Source organism: Podarcis tiliguerta (genome assembly GCF_965153285.1).
Source record: "Podarcis tiliguerta genome assembly, chromosome: 6".
Classification (NCBI taxonomy): Eukaryota; Metazoa; Chordata; class Lepidosauria; order Squamata; family Lacertidae; genus Podarcis; species Podarcis tiliguerta.
The window spans coordinates 44098830-44118323 of NC_139539.1; the positions used below are offsets into that span (position 1 = coordinate 44098830).

Sequence of the window (19494 nt, forward strand, 5' to 3'; positions counted from 1 at the left end):
TTTAAAATGTACCATAACAGGACCTCTATCTATCTCAGCCTCCCCCAACTTGGTGGTCTCCAGATATTGTTGAACTACAGCTACTAGAATCTCTGACTGAGGCTGATGTGAGTTGTAGTACAAAACACTGGGAGCAGGGAAGGCACCAGGTTGGGGAAGACTGGCCCATGCTTCCTCCCCATGGGGCAAATTGCAGTTATGGGATGAAGGTGGTGTGGTAGAATCATAGAATCATAGAGTTGGAAGAGACCACAAGGGCCATCGAGTCCAACCCCCTGCCAAGCAGGAAACACCATCAGAGCACTCCTGACATATGGTTGTCAAGCCTCTGCTTAAAGACCTCCAAAGAAGGAGACTCCACCACACTCCTTGGCAGCAAATTCCACTGTCGAACAGCTCTTACTGTCAGGAAGTTATGGGGGTGAATCTCCATTTTACTAGCACCATGACCCCAAACTGAATAATGACCTTATGCTTGATTATACTTTTGAAAAACTGTGGAAAAGAAGATCATGGATCTTTCACTTAGTACAATATAGTATTTTGGCTCAGATAGTCCAGTCCTGTTGGTGATGATGTCTACACGGCAATGCATAGGACAAGGGTCAGCAAACTTTTTCAGCAGGGGGCCGGTCCACTGTCCCTCAAACCTTGTGGGCGGGGCGGACTATATTTTGAAGGAAAAAAATGAACAAATTCCTATACGCCACAAATAACCCAGAGATGCATTTTAAATAAAAGCAGCTACGGCCACCCCAAAACTATCCGTGATAATTTGGGGGCGCTGGGCGGATATTTGCACCCCGGCGTCGCATCTGCTAAAGATGGCCCTGGCCTTCCTCTCTCAATTAGCCTTTTAAGTTGATATCTTTCCCTGTCTGCATACAAATTAGAATTTTTTCAAATAAAATTAAATAAATATATATGGCTTTCTTAAATTTCATCTATGTTCCCATTATTTGTCTGCTTTGATTTAACTAAATCATTCAAATGTATTCTACTTTTGATTTGATTCTGGATCTTTTTTAAAATTACCATTACTTTGCTGCAGGAGGTTCAGCAAAGCTAAAAAACATCTATTTTCAGTCACTTAACTTCCCTGGCACTGAAGAAACTCTCCTTTGGTTTTTCTGAATGTACGAGCTTTCAGGAATGCTGTGACAGAATCTGAAGAAGCTTGGAAGCTGAATGAGCTCCACAGAATGCAAAGGTTCTTGTGGGATTTTGTAACTTGAATCGTGATCTATTTACCATTGTTAATAGCACATGCAAAATCTTTCCTTCCCTCTCTCTGGGAAGCCTTTTGTACTGTGCTTTGCGGGTCAAATTGTGTTATTAGCAAAGGGCCTCTAGAAGGAGCTGTTGCTCTTTCCAAGTGACCTCCAGAGAAAAAAGAAAAGAGAAAAGTGCTCCCTATTGAGAGATGCTGGCTGGCTTTGTCAGACAACATAGCCCCAATTGGAAAGACAAAATGTGAAGATGAGAGAGACGTTGGTCCTGGAGGTTGGGTTTGAAATTTGACTCATGTTATTATATTTGAAGCCTCATTTCAATAGCAACTGGTTGCCACAGTCAAGAGTTTCAGATTTATGGTTTGAAACAGACTTGTGAAAAGGCAAAATCAACAAGGACTCTGGTGGCACCTTAAAAAATGAACAGATTTCTATTTTCCAAGGCTAGAGCCAACTTTTCATGCAGTTCTTCAGCGTGGTGAGCCTGTCTCCTTCCAGATGTTATTGAACTAGTAACTCCCATTGGACTTGCGGACTGAGGCCGATGTGGAGGTAACAACATCTGCAGGGCACCAGCTTGGAGAAGATTCATATACCGGTAATTAAACTAGACCATCTGAATGTCTGGAGGCAAATGAGTTCCAAAGATAAGAAGCCACAGAAGAAAGTGCATGGAGTTGTGAGACAATAGATGCTGGTTTTTGTTCTAAGGGCTAAAGCAGATATGATCTGGTAGGAGAGCCAGGAGTGCCTTTCCTTAGAAAGATGCCCTGTGCAGATTGGTAGAGATGGGCTTGATCCTAGTCTCAAACCCCTTGTATGGAAAATTATAGATTTAGCTTAGAAGTGCCATTTGCATTCAACCACAAAAGACAGATCCCTCCTCTGAAGAGCTTACAACCTAATTTTAGATAGATGGGAAGCCTACAGAGGGCAAGATGGAAGAAGAGAAGCATTATCCCTAAGTGGACCACATTCCTGGGACTGAATGTCCAGTGTTGGTACCTGCTCTGCAGAAAATCCTGGAGATTAGGCCGATTCCACTGTGCACTCACTATACATATTAATAAGAACCTAACAAGACATGGGTTGTTGTTTCTCGTTTAATAGAAGCCACAGGGACCCTTGAATTGAATCAGGACCATAGCACTGAAGAATGAGATTAATCCTTTATTCCAATTAGCCCTCGCTGCCGTCTGTAGTTTACTGGTACCGAGGTATCCATGCAAGATCTGTAAGTTTTACTCTGCATGGTGCAAATAGAAAATATGGGCAAGAGAATTTTAATCAGAAAAATATGGAGCTAACCCTACCTATTCTAGTGTCATATTCCTAATCTAACCAGTATCTTCTCTTTGCACATATCTTTTTAATGCAGGAGAATCATAACTATCCCACACTGCATCTAATTTGGGCCTAAAAGACTGACTTTAAAAATTAGTAGCAGAAAAACACTGGGCAGAGGAAAATGTCTTCTGTTAAAAAAGGTTAGGTAAGACATCTATGGAGGAAATCAGCAGGTAGCGGGCCTTGCATATGCCTTGCTAGAAAACTGGCACATCAGGAAACTTGAATCTTGTGGCTAGAATGAAAAGTGAAATTGTCAAGAATGAGATGACATCAAACCCCTCCACCTAGTGCACTTCCACCGTGTGCATAGTGTATAAACTGTATGTCAGGACTGGAAATATTGGTGGCAGAAAGGAAGGCGGGACTATCACCTTTCTTGGTTTGATTTCCTGTGGGGTTTATTTTGGGAAGCACGTTCTCACTTGTTCCACATTACATTGCTCCCTATGATGCCAGACTCCTGCAATGATTTAAAAAAATTATAGGGAGTAATTTACTGCAGGACATATACAGTCAAAGGCATCTGAAGCAGGCGACCCTTGCAGTAATAATTCCCTCAGTAAATCTGGTCGCAGCTGTTCCTGCTGATGCACTGACTCGTGGGTGAGATCAGAGCGCAGTAGAGCAGGGCTGCTCTGTGACTTCCTGAGTCATCAATCAGACTAGAAAGCATGTTGACACTACTAAGCTAAAGGACAAGAATCAGTGACACCTTGGCGCCTCTGCACGGCACAGGCTTGTTCTGCTAGCAGTCCCGGGGGGTTCTGGTGTCTGTGTCTCTCCTAGCTGTTGTCAGTCTGCCTGGCACCTGGCACCCTTTTCTCTGGCATTGGCTTCCACTGCTAGGCCTTCTGGCATGGTATGCCGAGCCTTCTTTTCCCAGATCCAATTGCTGTCTCATGCTCTTTCCAAGCCAAGGTGTCGCTAACTAGCCCCTAAAAACAGCACATACCATCTCTGACGGTTCTTTTATCAGCTTCTGTTTCCATGTCCAGTGCCCATCTTGCAAATGCGTCTGTTTGTACGGTTATGTTCCAGACCTGTTCCTGAAAGTAAAATCCTGCCCTCCTTTCCCATCACCTTATTCATAGAATGGTTTGACCCTGTGAACCCCCCTGATGCCCATGGAGAGGAGCGTTGGGCTGGAGTGCCATGCTGGGGTCGCCCCTTGCCCACCTCCCTCCATCCCTGCCCACTCACTGTCTAGGGAGCATGCCAAACGAGGAGAGAGCGAGCCATTCAGCAAGGGGGCTGGGGACACGGCGGGGAGGCCAAGCTGGGCTTCGGGGTCCAGAGACCCCCCAGGGCAGACAGGGAAGGATGGGGAGCCAGAGACAGGGTCCACCAAAATGCACCTGGGTGGGACGATGATCCCCACAGAAGCCAGTGTCTGTGTGGGGGTGCCTAGTTTGTGCCCCCTCAAAATTATGCATCCAGGGCCATGGCCCTCCTGGTCTTCCTGCGTTACGCCCCCTGGGTACATGTGGCTCATGCAACCACATGACAGGATGTATCGAGGATTTTTGTGCCAGCTATATACTGCATGGTTGCATTGGGCGTCTGGAGCCATCAGCCATGCAGGATCATGTTATGGAAAAGGGTCTCTTGTAAGTCTGCTGCTGCATTTGAAGGGCGTCTCAGGGCAAGATGTATTGACGAAAGACACCCTTATTCAAATGTAGGGTGCTATTTAGCTCCTCTTATTGCTGTGATGGTTAGAGTACCAGAACACAGTCCTCTGCTGCACTACATTCTCAGCCCATCCCCCGGCCTCTCTGCTTCCCTTGAGTTTTACAAGCTGTGCCCTGGGTCTGCATTCAGCTTCTTTTCGCTTCTGCAAATCTCGGCCTCAAGGCAGAACAGGAACAGGAGCTATGTGAAATAGCTTCAGGCACCTGCCAAGGCTTGGCTCTTAATTGTGGATTTCCCTGTGCATCAGTTTCTCCAGATCATTTTTCGTTGCTCAGGAGGAAAACTGATCCATCAAGCTCTTTGCTTGTATCGCCTGTGGCATTGTCTAATTTCACACCCCCTTGTCCTACTCACAGCATGCTAGACGGATCTGTCCCTCTTTGATTTCACATCTGCTGAGTCTTGGATCTTTTTTCCATTAGAGGTGTTGAGGACTTGATGCACTTCCTGCTCCTCTTGTTGGAATAACCCCCAGCACAGGCAGCCTCCCCTTTAGGATGCTGTCACTGAAGCTGCTTGATAGGGGAGTGAGCTAGATGGTTTTGTGGCTGCCCTCTGTTTACACATCTCCTTTGAGTGCAAGTCTGCTCTTGGTTAATTGCAGCAGGGCTCATGTCAGAGGCACTTTTTAATTGGCTTATGGTGTGAAAAACCGTGAAATCTGGGCCATGTTTTATTATAGTTCCTATCGCTCTGAACAAGATGGGAGTAATTAAACTCATGCTGTCATTTTAGCTCAGCTCAGCTCTGTTCAAAGCAGGGTTTATTTTTAAGCATTATAGATACGGCGTAGCCTTCTGATAGCAAAGTCAGGGATTTTGTGTGTGCACATTTCTATTCTCTGCCATAACCTGGTTGGTCCTGCCGTCTATGCGCTAAAACAAATGGGAGCTTTAGCCTTCCTACGAGTTTTGTAAGAGAAGAATTTGCTGCTAAGCCGGTCCCTTCTAGTGCGTGGAGTTGCTTTGCAGCTGCTAAGTGGACTTATCTTCCAGACACTATAATGTTTTTGTTCTGATCACTAAGCCTGTGAGGAGTAGGCACTTAGGAATGCAGTTTTGAAGGGTAAGAATTTCATTTCCTACTCAGTGTCACAGAGGATGCCAATCCCATTTTCAGGGCATACTTTTGAGCCAAGGCTCATCAGCATTAAGCCCCTGAATCTGCTTTGAATGTCAGGGAATGTCAGCGTAAAGTAATGGCAGTGGGTGCCTCTGAGTACATGCAGAGTGTCTCCCCCCCCAAGGGATTTCCCCCTTCTCCTCCACCCATGTGCACCCAGCATCATCCCCAAATCTGCACCAGAGGGTTGGGGGAACCCCAGAATGGATTTAGGGGGCACTCAGGGGGAGAAGAGAGGGAGAACTTTCTGCTGTGCAAGGAGAACTCTTTGTGCTGACAGAACATTTTGCTTGGTGCTGCATTGGATATAATTCATTGGCTTCCACCCTTTCTGCCTTCCTGCCCCTTATGCCTGGAACTGCCCTCCAAAACATATCTATGTGACCACTACCCTCTCCTCAAAGCTGACCTTTTCCAGGACATTTTTGGAACAACTTCCTGGTCTCAATACTATATCACAACTAAGCCAAAATACCTGTATTTAAAATAATTTCTATATTCTTTCCCTGTTTATTCCTGTCTCCATTTCACCCCTTTCCTCTTTGTTTTCCACATGCCTTTTTAATGTTCATAAGTCCTCTGCGACATGGATTTGTCAAATATGTTCTTTGTAAAGCATTATGTATATAGATGATGGCGTCCTCATCAATGATGGACTTGGATCCAGAAGATTTGGGTGGCCTTGGAAAAGTCACTTTCTCTCAGTGTAGCCTACCTTGCATGGGAGCTGTGAGGGTAACTCTGGAGTCCCTTGAGAAAGTATGGAAAACAAATATGCTAAAAATCACATCTCTATTCCATGGAAGCATCTTCTGCGTAAGAATTTGGCAATGTGTGAATTGGTCCTGACAACAGACTCTGATTCCACAGTAGGTCAGAGGATCTTGCTTCAGGCAAAATGTTGTGTCTTAGGTTTTTTTTGAAAAGTGGATTTAATTAAAAATTAATTGGAAACAAGTTTAACTATTAAAATGGCACTGCCCTATGAATAATGGATGGGATTTTAAAACACTGCCTTCTAACTGCCCAGCAAGAGCATACGTCTGCAAACTGGGGTTTTATGGGTCATGCATTAATTATTATTGTATCTGCTTCCTTTCACCCCCCTCCCATTCTCACAGAGAGCAGCCACTCTAGGATTTTTCGTCAATGGGTTAGCAGTGGCACAGTAGAAGATCAGCCGCAAACCCCATGGTGTGGGATGGATTTTCTCTCCTTGAGCACAATGTGGTAGATCTAGATGCCAGAGGATTTACGAAACCCAGGCTGGCGGATGGGACAATGTTATCTGTTCAAATAAATGAATGCTTTGATGCAGGGCTTGAGCTGAAGTGGGAAGGATTTGTTCTGACCCCTCTGACAAAGACTCAACCTCCAGCAGAGAAAAAAAGCAGGCACTATGACCCACAAGTGACCAGGAGGAAGCTGAAGGTTGGGTGCACTGGAAGAAGGCTATGTCTGCTGCCTTCTCTTCCATAACACTGGACAGGGTGGCTGGAGGCTGCTGTTTGAGCAAACCCAAGAGCAAAGTGGCCCTTCACAATTGATGGAGCTTCTCAGAGCATTACTTTGCCAAATGTGAGAAGCGGACCTCTGAATCGAGCCATCAAATGCTAACCCATTTGGTCACTAGAGGGAGATAGAGCCATTTTTGTCTTTCAAAGGCTCTTAAACTGTAGAAGAGTGGTTTTCTTTAGTGGTCAGCCAAAGAGTCTCAGAAAAGAATTATCTGGATAATTTTTGAAAATTTAATTTCTTGAATGTTGGAGAATTTCAGCTCTCCCCAGGAGAATGTTCAGCAAAATGTCCCCTGAATCTTGCCACCCACAAACAATGCAGAGAACATTGGCAGGCCATTTCTGCCCAGTCCATGTTTTATTGCTGCAAAGAGAGGTTTATTATCTTCTCGGCGTGGTCGAGGGGGAACTAGACTGCAAAAGCAGAATCAGGCAGCTGCTCTTTGGGTGTAGGGAAAAGCATTGTGCTGTTTTCATTCCTGAAGCACACCCCATCCACCTGACAAGCTAAATCGATACTGAACATAATGACTTGAACAAAGGAAAATCCATGCCAGCCTTGAATGTTCAGCCATGCTCCAAGGAAGAATATGTTTCTTACTAAGCATCATCAGGGCATAAATATTTGATGGCTGAGAGGAGGCCACTGTATGAATTATGGAAAAGTTCCAAAAGAAACACAAGCCATTATTGCTGGAAGGCCATATTGCTGCTGACTTGAGGAACAAACACCTGCCGGGCAGCCCCCTCTTTTCTCTGCAAGGATGTGTCAGGGGAGCCATGGTCCATGTTAGAGCAGAATCTGTGTGGTGCTTATTGTTGCTATCTTGGGAGAGGGAGTCTCTGCCCCATTGAAGAGTACACTCCTAAGCATGTTTATTGAGAAGCAGCTCTGATGGAGTCCAATTGGGGCTAAAGGTAAAGGTACCCCTGCCCGTACGGGCCAGTCTTGACAGACTCTAGGGTTGTGCGTCCATCTCACTCAAGAGGCCGGGGGCCAGCGCTGTCCGAAGACACTTCCGGGTCACGTGGCCAGCGTGACATCGCTGCTCTGGCGAGCCAGAGCCGCACACGGAAACGCCGTTTACCTTCCCGCTAGTAAGCGGTCCCTATTTATCTACTTGCACCCAGGGGTGCTTTCGAACTGCTAGGTTGGCAGGCGCTGGGACCGAACAGCGGGAGCGCACCCCGCCGCGGGGATTCGAACTGCCGACCTTTCGATCGGCAAGCCCTAGGCACCGAGGCTCTGAGGCACTGAGGCTTTAACCCACAGCGCCACCCGCGACAGGGGCTTACTCCCTGCCAAATATGCTTACGGTTGCAGCCTTAGCAGCTAAGTTTTGCTTGCCTCAGAGCCATTTGATGCAATCAGCTATTGGTACAATAGTGGCAAGTTTCACACAGACCATATGCCTTCCCTCAAAGATCCATTTCTGTGGCGAGAGCATCAATTCTTCCCAGCGATCCAACTGCAATTGTATCTGGGAAAATACAAGACTTCCCGCAGCTAGCACGTTTATTTGTGATTCTGTTAATGATAGCACACCTCCCTCCCCATGTCTGTGACCTCATTTTTGTAGTCTCTCTCTTAAACTGCTATTCTTCACAGTCTCTCTTCCCACTTGCAACTTCAGCACTTAAAGGCTCATCCCAATATTTTAAAAAAAGATTTGAAAGGCAGCAGCATTAACCCTCTGCAGCAACACCCTGTCATTTTTTAAACCTTTAATTCCAGGTGTTTATGTATAACATTTCTCAGTAGCCTTGGCAGTAATTCACATTCTGAGTGGTGTTTTTCACTATTTTATGTTTTGTGCTGCAATATGATGACTTTGCAGTTCATGTTCTGTGCATAGTCCTCTCTTGCACATGAAATATCCTTGTTGTCAAGATGGTAAAACATGGGGTGGACAGTACCACTGTTTGGTGGACCAACAGCTGGTTGGACAGCCATACCCAATGAATGCTCATTAAAGGCTCTGCATCTTTGATGGAGTGCTGCTGCTCCGTCCTGCAACTATTCAGTGACAAGGTGGGGGTCCATAGCTCAGTGGTGTAGCACATTTCTTGCATGTATCAGGTCCCAGTTTCAATCCAGAACCTACCTCAGTTACACGGAGAGAGAAAAATGACCAAACTCTGAGGATGGACAAAGTAGTAAGGATTATCTTCCTTACTTTTCCTGCCAGGGAAAGCAGGGGATATGACCTCACAGAGTATTCTCTCTAGGAATTTACATGGGAGAACTCCACGTGTCTTAACTCTTTGCTTGTCTAGCAAAGCTTGAAGTTTTATTTTGGCTGTGAGATTATTTCTCACAAGATGGGGTATAAATGTAAAAACTTACAAACAAACATAAGAAGAAGCTGCTGGATCAGGCCAAAGGGCATCTCACAGTGGTGAACCAGATGTCTGTGGGAACCTGTAAGCAGAAACTGAGTGATAACAGCACTCTCCCTACATGCGATTTCCAGCAACTGGTATTCAGAGACATACTGCCTCTGACGTGTTCAGAGACTTAACAAATGTGCTTTGCATGCAGAAGGCCCCAAATTCAATCCCTGGCAGCTCCAGGTGAAGGCCCAGGAAGAGCAGGAGATGTGAAAAAGACCTCTGCCTTGGATAACCCCTTACAGACATACTACGGCTAAATGCACAAATAGCCTGAGGCAGCTTCCTATGTTCTTAAATAAACCAGGATTCTTGTTGTGTTGTGACCATTTTTTGTTTTCTCCAGGCAAGGTGAGCTGATATGGTGTTGTTTTGTGTGCGCACATGTGCCCTTGAAGTTTTCATCTTACGTGAAGATAGGTGTATTGACTTCATTATTACATAATAGATACAAGAAACATGACTGTGCTTCTTTAGGAGCCAGGTCTGTGTGACACCATTGCTTCATCAATAGGCAAAGTACTCACATGGGTCCATGCCTTATTCTCATGGTCCTACTGAACGGATCAGTGAGGACGTAGCAATTAAAGCTAATTGGATTTCAGTTGCTGGCAACATGCAGTAGCTTTCCTGTGCGGATCTGAACAATTTTGCAAATGGGCAAACACCAGGGAAAAGCTGCCAGAGATAGTGAAAGATTAGTTTTATCTGCTGCATCTTCTTTCTGACAACACGGCTTCCGACGATCGAGGAAATGAGGTCAAGGTAGCTCAGCAGGTAGGCTTCACACATGTGCCCTGCTAGCCCATTAGATGAGTTTAGTGGTGAAGGCCATTTTTAAATAAACCAGTGAAAGTGGCAGATCTTCAGGCAACAGTATGAGAACCATCCGGTGCTTTGGAAATGTTTGTGCTGTCCATTGTACTCCAAGATTGCAAAGGGCCCATGTTATGTGCATAGGTGCCAACTCCTAGGGGTGGGGGTGTCTTTGGTTCCCTGAATATTTGTTGGCAGTGGGCTGAGCCCCCACAATGTTGAGGGGGTGAGCATGGAGCCATGCATGGTGCAGCATCAGTGGCTGGCTCCTCCTGAGCACAAGAGACGAGGAGCCACTGGACATTGAAGCTGCACAAGCGCTGGACTGCATGCTCAGCCTCCTCTGGACGATGTGCACATGTGATGTCACAGGTATGTGACACTGCTCATACACGCAACACTGGGCCCCTTCAATATTGGATGCAGTACTGGTTGTGTATGCCATTAGTGAGGCAGGAAGTTGTGAGATAGTGGAACACAACTTTCAATTATATGTACCTCCGCAGCCACATGTATAAACAGTGAATGTGGAATTGCAGCATAAAAACTCTGGTGACTGAGAATCTACTATGGACTAATGCTTGCTAATACAAGATTTAATGAAAACATACTATTAAAATACAGAAGGTACATGTAAATGTTGCTTGCTTCATTGAAACGATCTTATTATGCTGTTCAGATAATGACTGCAGTAGTTTATCAAACACAGTGGGAGTTGACCTTTTAAAATATCTATCATAATGGGACTCATTCAAGTGTTTCACTGTTTTTAGGAAGATCCATGTAATGCATAGTGGGAGATAAGGGATGGAGACAGGGCAAATCAGGATCCTGAAGGGTTTCAGAGAGAAGCAAGAGGATAGCTGCTGTGGCTAAGACAAGATGTCCAAAACTGAAGTCTTCAAAAAAGCAAGATGTCTATGCTATTCAATAACCTGCTGCAAAAGATTTGTGAAACGCTTTGAGGTCAAAAATTGCTCAGATATGTGCTGAACCTGATGCTACAACTAGTCTAGGTCTGTTGGAGGTCCCTGGAGTAATGTTGATTTTCAACCTGTGGGATCAGTTTCAATTGTCCAGCCCAATGACATGGACAGGACACTAATTCCCCAGCCATGACTGTTTCTGGACCAGAAAAAGCTGCCCTTACTAGGTCTGCCTTCACTTCTCCAGCCTCTAAATGCTGCAAAGCTATAAAGGAGTGAAGTTCATTGTAATAACATTTGAAAAATGTAGGGACTGGAAGATGAGTGATTAGACCTCTCCTTGGTAGCATTTGTTCTTGCTAATATGTGAAAGATTTTTCTCTAATTGTCATGTCAGGAGCAGAGAGAGCATGTGCTTACTATCTGTCACAGTTAATTTCACCACCAAACACTTTCATAAAGGAGTGAAAAATAGAGATGGCTTAGTATTACCAAATGATTTTGGAAGTTTAAAAAACCCTCAACACATTTCAAAATGTGAGCTCTAAGAATGTGTCTGTTTCTTCCTCCCCTCTGGAAATCATTATATCTGGCATTTGCAAACATGATCACATTTCTGGAGTGCTGTATGTCAGTAGAAGGAACCAGGGCACATTTTTTCTTTTTCAACTTACCCTCCAGCTACATGTAGAATAACAGATGGGGCTGCAGTGAGATGCATGCAGAAAAAGGAATTTCCTGGCTCAATAATTTGCTCACTCTCTCATATAAGAGCATTTTATATGATGTAAAGGACTCCAAGGCCCCAGCTTATCCTGTGGTCTAACGCAGGCAGGGCTTCCAAATGTGTTTATAATGCAAAAGATAAACTATGCTTTAAGCTCCATTTTACAGATGGGAAACTCTTTGATTCATCCAAAATTATATGGAACGAAAAGGCAGGAATTGCATCACGCTCACTTCAAGTCCCCAATCCGGCAGTCTTAGAAATATGTCCTTGGAAAAACATAATCACAGAGCCTCTTGAGAAGACTGTGTGTACACCATTCTTCTGCAACAAAGCAAAATGGAACAAGTCAAAGGCTTTTCTTTTGGCTGGTAAAAACAACCAAGAGTCTTGTGGCACCTGAAAGGCTAACAAATGTATTATGCCTGTGAGCTTTCTTGGACTACAGTCCACCTTATCAGATGCATAAATTTTATCCTGAGTTTCACGGGTATATAGAAATGTGGTTTGGAAGGCGGGGAGGTTGGAAACAGTGAGGTCAAAAGAAAGTGGAATGCAGAAAAGTACAGATATTGATAATCATGTTGTTTGGTTGATGTTTCTCTGAGCACTTGCTTCTTCTCTAAAGCTGCTGATGAAAACAATAATTGGTGTCTCAACTTGCTGTTCAGCAGCCCTTGTGGGCAGAAAAATGGTCTTCCCTCATTCTATTATTTAAACTGATATTCTTCTGATTAACAGCCATTGTTTCTTCTCTGCTATCATCAAAAAAGGTGAAGCATGGGCTGCTGACATTTTCTTAGTTCATGCTTGCAGATTTTAAATCTCTGATCTCTCCCTAGCCTTCTGAAGGGTGAACACTCCTGGTTATTACATCTCTTTTGTCTTTTTCTCATAGGCTGTGCTATGGCACTTCTAGACTGTTGCTATTTTCTCCTGGTGTTCAATTACATACTGGCAAATTCAGGTTGCTCAATTAATTTGATTTGGTGCTCTTGTGCAACAAATCTGCCCCCATCAGTCTTTTTGCGATAAGGAAAGTGATGGGAGATGTTTCATACAACATTGAATAACCTCCTAGCAAATTAATCAGAATGAATATGCAACAAATAACTGATGTCGCCTAACCTCCCTGTAAACTTGGGCAAATAAATCTGGATGGATTCTAAATAAAGTATGGAGCTGACATCAATCTCCTCTGAACCGTCCCCAGTTAGTGATATCCAAAGTGAACATGATACTTCAAGGAGGGTATCTCTATTGCAGATATTTCATTTTTGTGAACTCATACCAGAACAGCAGTGCCTGTTTCGTTCTGTAGCCTCTTACTTTTGAGATCTAAATTATTCATTTTCTGTGAAAACTTTACCTCCGTGTGTGTGTGTGTGTGTGTGTGTGTGTGTGTGTCTTCACACATGTGCATGCTTCAGTATGGATTTCATTCATAGTTTCCTCTTGGCTAAAGGAAGGTTGCTAGGCTTCTACCAATAAATGTTGGAGACAACACATCATTTACAAATGGGGCAAATACTCAAACATTATGTAGAAGGGTAACCCTATGGGTCAGTCCTTGTCCACCAAGTTATATTAATCAGGAGTGGCTAACCTGTGGTCCTCCAGATGTTGTCGAACTACAGCTCCCACCTTCCTTGGCCGTTGGTCATGCTTTCTGGAGCTTATAGGCATTAGAATCCAACAACATCTGAAGGATGCCAGTTAGCCACCTCTGTTCAACGTATTACCCTCAGAACTCAACTAAGAGCTTATCCACACTTACTTTTTGCCCTGCTCTTTCCAGGCAGATGGTCTGCACTTCAACACTCCATGCCCCAAGCATTTTGCATTTTCTTTTTTGCCCTGAGCTTTCCAAGCGAAAACTTGCTCTTTAAAGCTGAATCAGAGGAAATGTTCAATCTGGGTTTCTCTGTCTATCTTCTGCCAGAGAATAAGTCTGAAAATAAGGTCTGCATCACCTTTCTAGCAATGGTGAGAGCAAGAAAGGACAGGTTAGGAAGGCAGAGGAACATAGGAAACAACTCTATGCCAGATTATTTCTCCACTAAGCCCAGTATGGTCCGTTCTAACTGCCATTAGCTCTTGAGGGTTTTAGGCAAATGCTCTTTCCCATTTCAGTCATATAACCAGAGATGCTAAAGATTCGAACTGGGACCTTCTGTTTGCAAAGTTTTTGCACCATTGAGCTACAGTCCCTTCCCCTGACAGAGTTACAGAAAAGTACAAGGTCCATCACCTGCATTCTAATCTAATGCTGATATGGAAACAGTGCTAGCTGACATCTGATGCCCACTATCAATTTGCTATTAGGTTGAATTTGGCCCTCTGTGTGGTTCATTCCTCAAACGACAATTTGCTGTTCATGCTTCCTTTGTCTAGCAAGAATTGCAGCCCTTCTCTCTGTTTGCACGTGCCGTGCACCGTGCAGAAGCCTTTCTGAAAGCATAAGGCCCTGGAATAGAGCTCTTAGTGGAATTTTGGCAACTGGCATGCCTAACAGATTATTTTTAAAAATAGGCTGGGGAAAAAATGCCCCCAGTGACAGCCGCAAGCCTGTTCTAAATTGGGATTAAAACGGATTTTGCTTTGTACAACATTTAGCCTAAAACAAATGGCACCACTAATGACATTAGCATGGCCAACATTCTCTGCTTATTAGGCAGCTCTGTGGCTTGGGCATTGCAAAGAATCCCTCCAGGGCTTAATAAGCCTTATTGGCCTCATGTTATTACTGTAACAGCATGGCTCCTTGAGCTCTGAGCCAAGGAGATCAGAGAACACAAACGATTCCAAGCTCAGCAAGAAGATGACACAAAGAAACTTATTCAATTTGTTTTAAATTTGGATCCATGCGTGACCTTGGGCAAGCTGCTTAATTTCATTGGTTTTCCATCTTTAAGATGGGAAATGATTATGCTTCTTTGACCTGTCTTGGGTGTCTCATTTGTAAGGCTTTAGGACAGGGATTGTTTCTCACTCGAGCTGAACTAAGCATTTGCAGCACAACTCATATCCATCAAAATTAGCAATTTAGATCATCTTAATCTGGATATAGAACTCTTCCCCAATTTGAAAGGTCTGCCAGCAGAGTTGTGGCTGTTGCTTAATGAACTAAAAGGCCAATGGATGAGATGAAATATGTTGAGCCAGAGAAAGTGGGCACACAGAAGTGGAAAAATGTATCAAGCACACAACATGACTGTGCATTACTATCTTGCAGACGGATCAAATGTGAACATACCAAAGTTTCTCTGTTCACATATCCTCCGCATACAGACTGACATTCTCAAGGGATCTAAAGCCCGCAGAACAGGAATGGGGAACTTGTGGATTTCCAGATGTTGTTAAACACTGATCAGGCCAACCATATTAGCACTTTGCATAATCAGAATCCGGTCTCTGCTGAGCTGGTAATTTAATGGTGATGACAATATCAGATTTGCAAGGATATCTGCAAATCTGATGACAATATCAGATTCACCATTGGGTTCAGAATAGATGATATGAACGTTCACCCAAAGATGTATCACTTCAGTTATGGGAGCAATGAATGGCTCCTTCCCAAAGCATCCAAAATATTTCCTCATCTCAGGTTCAATTTTTCAGCACTGTCTTGCGTTGTGACCAACAAGTGAATGTTATGTTGACCCTGTGCCTTGCACTGAGAGCTAATCCCCAGAGTAGATTTAGGGAGCTGCCTTATACAGAGTCAGATCATAGGTCCCTCCAGATCAGTGTTATCTGTGCTGACTGGCAGGTGCCCTTCAGGACTTCAGACAGGTGTCTCTCCCAGCTCTGATTGGAGATGCTGGGGACTGAGCCTGGAAGCTTCTGGATGCAAAGCATGCACCTTTCCATGGAGCTACAGTCCTTCTCCAGAGCACAGTACAGACTAGGCAAAACACACACACACACACACACGACTTTGCTTCCATTTGTCAATTGAGTTAGCAGGCCAAAACCAAAATAAATTCCTTCTTAGGCCTTTACATGACCATCTGCTCCTGCATTGTGATCCAGGTGGTTGGATGCCAAATCTGTTCTGAATATGCCAACTGAGGAGTGGGCACTGGGCTTACAAAAAAGAAACACAAACAACCTCTTCTAAGACTTGCCCTGTCCAGCTCCTGACATCCCTCCCCACTTGAGATGAATGCAAGGCTGCCAGACCCCAGACCCATTTCAAGGCTTGTGTGCATGGGGGGGGGGGGGGAGAGCAGCAGGGGTTGAAATTGTGTTAGGTTGGCTGTTGGAACAGGCAAATGCTTTCCAGTAGCATTTTGAGTTTGTCTCAAACCCATCCTGATGTTTGCTTGATCTTATGTAGGTTTCTTTTTTCTCCTTTGCTGTGCATTCAACGTGTGATGCAATATATTATCACTTGATCTGCTCACAACAACCCTATAAAAGGAAGGTGAGAGAGTGATCTACTCAAAGCCACAAAATAAGGTTTGAAGGTGGGGTTCTCATGTCTAATCATATGATTTTTTTAAAAATAAAACAACCAACTTAATTCAAAGTACCATAATAAAACCTCACCTTAATCTCAGCAGCTGACCAGGATGACTAGGCCATGTGTTGAGCAGAAAGCTTGGAGCTTCCTCTTCCAAATGTGCTGGCAACAGCCCAGAGACAACCTCCCAGGTGTGGGAGAGTGTAGATCAGGTGAATTCACTTTGAAATGCAGACCCAGCAGATTTGTTGAGCATCCCTAGCTGACATACCTTAACACGAATCCCCCCCTCAATACAAGTAACAATAAAAATCATACAAAAATATCAGTAAAAAACTATTTCCGTCTACTGACTCACCTAGTTGTTAATGGCAAACTAAAGACAGCCCAGCAGTTGTTATTGCTCAAAAGTTTTCTTGAATAAGTGGGTGTTGCACTATCTCCTAGAAATCAGAACAGAAGTAAACAACTATGCCTTGCATCACCATATTTTATGCTCAGCAACCATGGGTACTCTTTTCTGGAGGGACTCTGAAGGATCACAAGTTATTACACATCAATCAATTTTCTTAAAACGTGTGCAGTTACAAAATCAGCAAGCCCTTGATTGCATCTCAGGTATTTGGGTAGTGTTAGCGCCTGTCAATCATGCATCCTCCATAACTATACGGTCTGTTTAAAAACTCCCTTGCTATGTAAGGCAGGGAGCAATCAGATCTTCTCTCACTGCCTAAGTAGGTGGGAGCCGGCCCCCTTTATATATAATATGCATGAAGCCCTGGGCAGACCATGATCTGCCCTTCTTTGAACATGACAGAGTAATCAGCAGCAGAGTTGAAAATTGTTCTAATTGCTGAGTGTAGGCTTTCCCACCGTGCAAAGAATTATGGTGACACGTCCTCTCCCGCCCTCATCTAGCTTCCTCTGTTGCTGGGAAGGTTAATTAGTGTAAGACTGAACATCATCTCCTTTGATCTTCCAGCCTTGATTCATTAGTTTTCGAAAAGAACCAATGGTGAGAGCCAAGAGGATCCTCAAATCTCATATTAATCAACCCCCCCATTCCTCCCCATCAGTTTTTGCTTGCTCAGAGATGGATGGATAAACGCAACATTACTGTGCTCTTTTCAGTAAAGTGCTAGGCGGGATTCCATGAAAGATTCATTTGCTCTTTCTTCTTTTACATAATAGGTAGAGAGTGAGCGCACATCTCTTCGCTGTGAGGAGCTGCTACATAAAGAATCCCACCAAGAGGGAGAAACTTGTATCTTTTTGATATTGGGTGAAAGGCATACTTGTGAATAAATTGTTCCATGGCAATTTTGGCAACTGACAACGTTCTTCTTCAGCGCAAACAACTGATGTAAGTAAGGTGTTAGTTAGTTAGTTAGGTTTTTTTTTAACTCACTTTACTCCAAAATGAGAACAGTGAGACAAAGTTGGAAAGCTTAGAGCCTTGACTTTAAGGCTCCTACTTCCTGGAGAAACTCTCTTTTAGCAATACTTTGACTTTGAGCTGCTCCTTCTGTGATGGGACAAGAGAAGAATGGTCTGGTGAGTGCATGGGCTGCAGCATCTTTAGTGAAGATGGCATACTCATGTCTCACATTTATATTCTACGCCATTCACTATTGGAGGGTGGGAATGGATGGCATGGAATAGGCTCCTCTCTTGCATGGATAGGGAACCTGTGGCCCTCCAGATGTTCATAGAATCGTAGAGTTGGAAGGGACAATGAGGGTGTTCTAGTCCAACCGCCTGCAATGCAGGAATGTTTTTCCCAACATGGGGCTTGAACCCACAACCCTGAGATTAAGAGTCTCATGCTCTACCGACTGAACTATTGGGCCACAACTCCCATTATCCCTGGACCACTGGCCATGCTGGCTGGGCTTGATAGGAGTTAGTTGAGCAACATCTGGAGAACCACGGGTTTCCCATTAGAAGGTTCTATTAGCACATCATCTGACAATGGCCAGAATCAGGGACAGGACAATGGGCAGGAGGAATCACTGATTTGGTTCAGAAGGCCTGCTCTTTATCCATGCTTGTTTGCATGACAACAATGGCCACATTTGGCATTACACAAGTGATCCTTTTCCTAAACAGCTGCAGATGCTTTTTTGTACTATGCGTGTATTTTGAGGGTTCTGAGTTGTATAGTTATTTTATAGTTATAATGGTTATTGTTATGCTTTATTTATGGTATTATTTTGTATTTTATACCCTGTTGTACATTGCCCTAGGCTCCCTTAGGAGGAAGAGTGATTTATAAATGAAACAAACAAACAAATAAATCTGTCTCTTTTTCCATTCATTTATTTGCATTATCTACATAGAAAAAAAGTTGTAACGAATATATCAAACCTGCAAGTCTGAAGCAGAAGCTATACATCATGAACAAAAATGAAAGAGGGTGAAATGGCTATGATTTATACAAAGGTTGCATATTTAATTTAATTTAATTTAACATGATTTATATACCACTCAATCAACAGAAATACATATGTGTTTCATTCACAGGTGACTGATTTCAAGTTTGGAGTGGCCTTGAGGGAGTCTTCAGCAACTGCTTTCCATTGCAAGTCTCTGTCTGTCCCCAATCTGAGTTGAAATCTGAGTCCAAATAAAAGCCTATTGACTTGGTAGTCTTGCCTTTTTGTCTTCTAAAGCATTATGAGGCCATCTACTTTATCAGCGAAGATCCCATCTGCAAGTGGTTGGCCATGTGGATGGGATTATGCTATTGAGAGAGAGAGATGGTGCATTGTAGCTGAAAGAAAAAGTGTGCTTGACTAGGTGAACATCTGGCTTTGATTCTGAATCTAGCTTGTTTGTCAGGATCAACTAGGATTTGAATGGTGACCTCCTCATTTGTGTCCTGGTTTCCCTTGTAGATGCAGAGTAGAAAATCAACTGATTTAGCCCTGCTCTCTCACGTTGAAACATGGCTCTGCTCACCCCAGCAGCCCATTGGTACATCCTGGCCTGCTGTGCACTGTATTTACTCAAATGTAATACACCATCAAATCTAATGCGCACCTCAGTTTTCAAAACCTTGAAACCAAAAAAGTATTTGCTGGTGAATGTAAATGCACCATCAAATCTAAGGCCCATCCTAATTTTCACGACATAATTTGGCCAAAAAAGCGCACATTACCTCTGAGTAAATACGGTACTTCTAGTGCAAGCCTCAATTTTTGCTTGATCAACAGTCGGTCTCTGACCTTGAGCCCCAGTGCCTATTTCTGTT

The 19494-nt window shown here is 43.9% G+C and overlaps 1 long non-coding RNA gene across 1 annotated transcript in view; it reads left to right on the plus strand.

Moving 5' to 3' along the window:
- The window catches only part of LOC310679984, a 41873-nt gene extending 22984 nt beyond the window's left edge, over nucleotides 1–18889 (plus strand). The window contains exons 3-4 of the long non-coding RNA XR_014512586.1: nucleotides 17433–17604; nucleotides 18765–18889. This is a non-coding gene — a long non-coding RNA (uncharacterized lncRNA). The remainder of the gene's footprint in view (nucleotides 1–17432; nucleotides 17605–18764) is intronic.
- The last annotated feature ends 605 nt before the right edge of the window (nucleotides 18890–19494 follow it).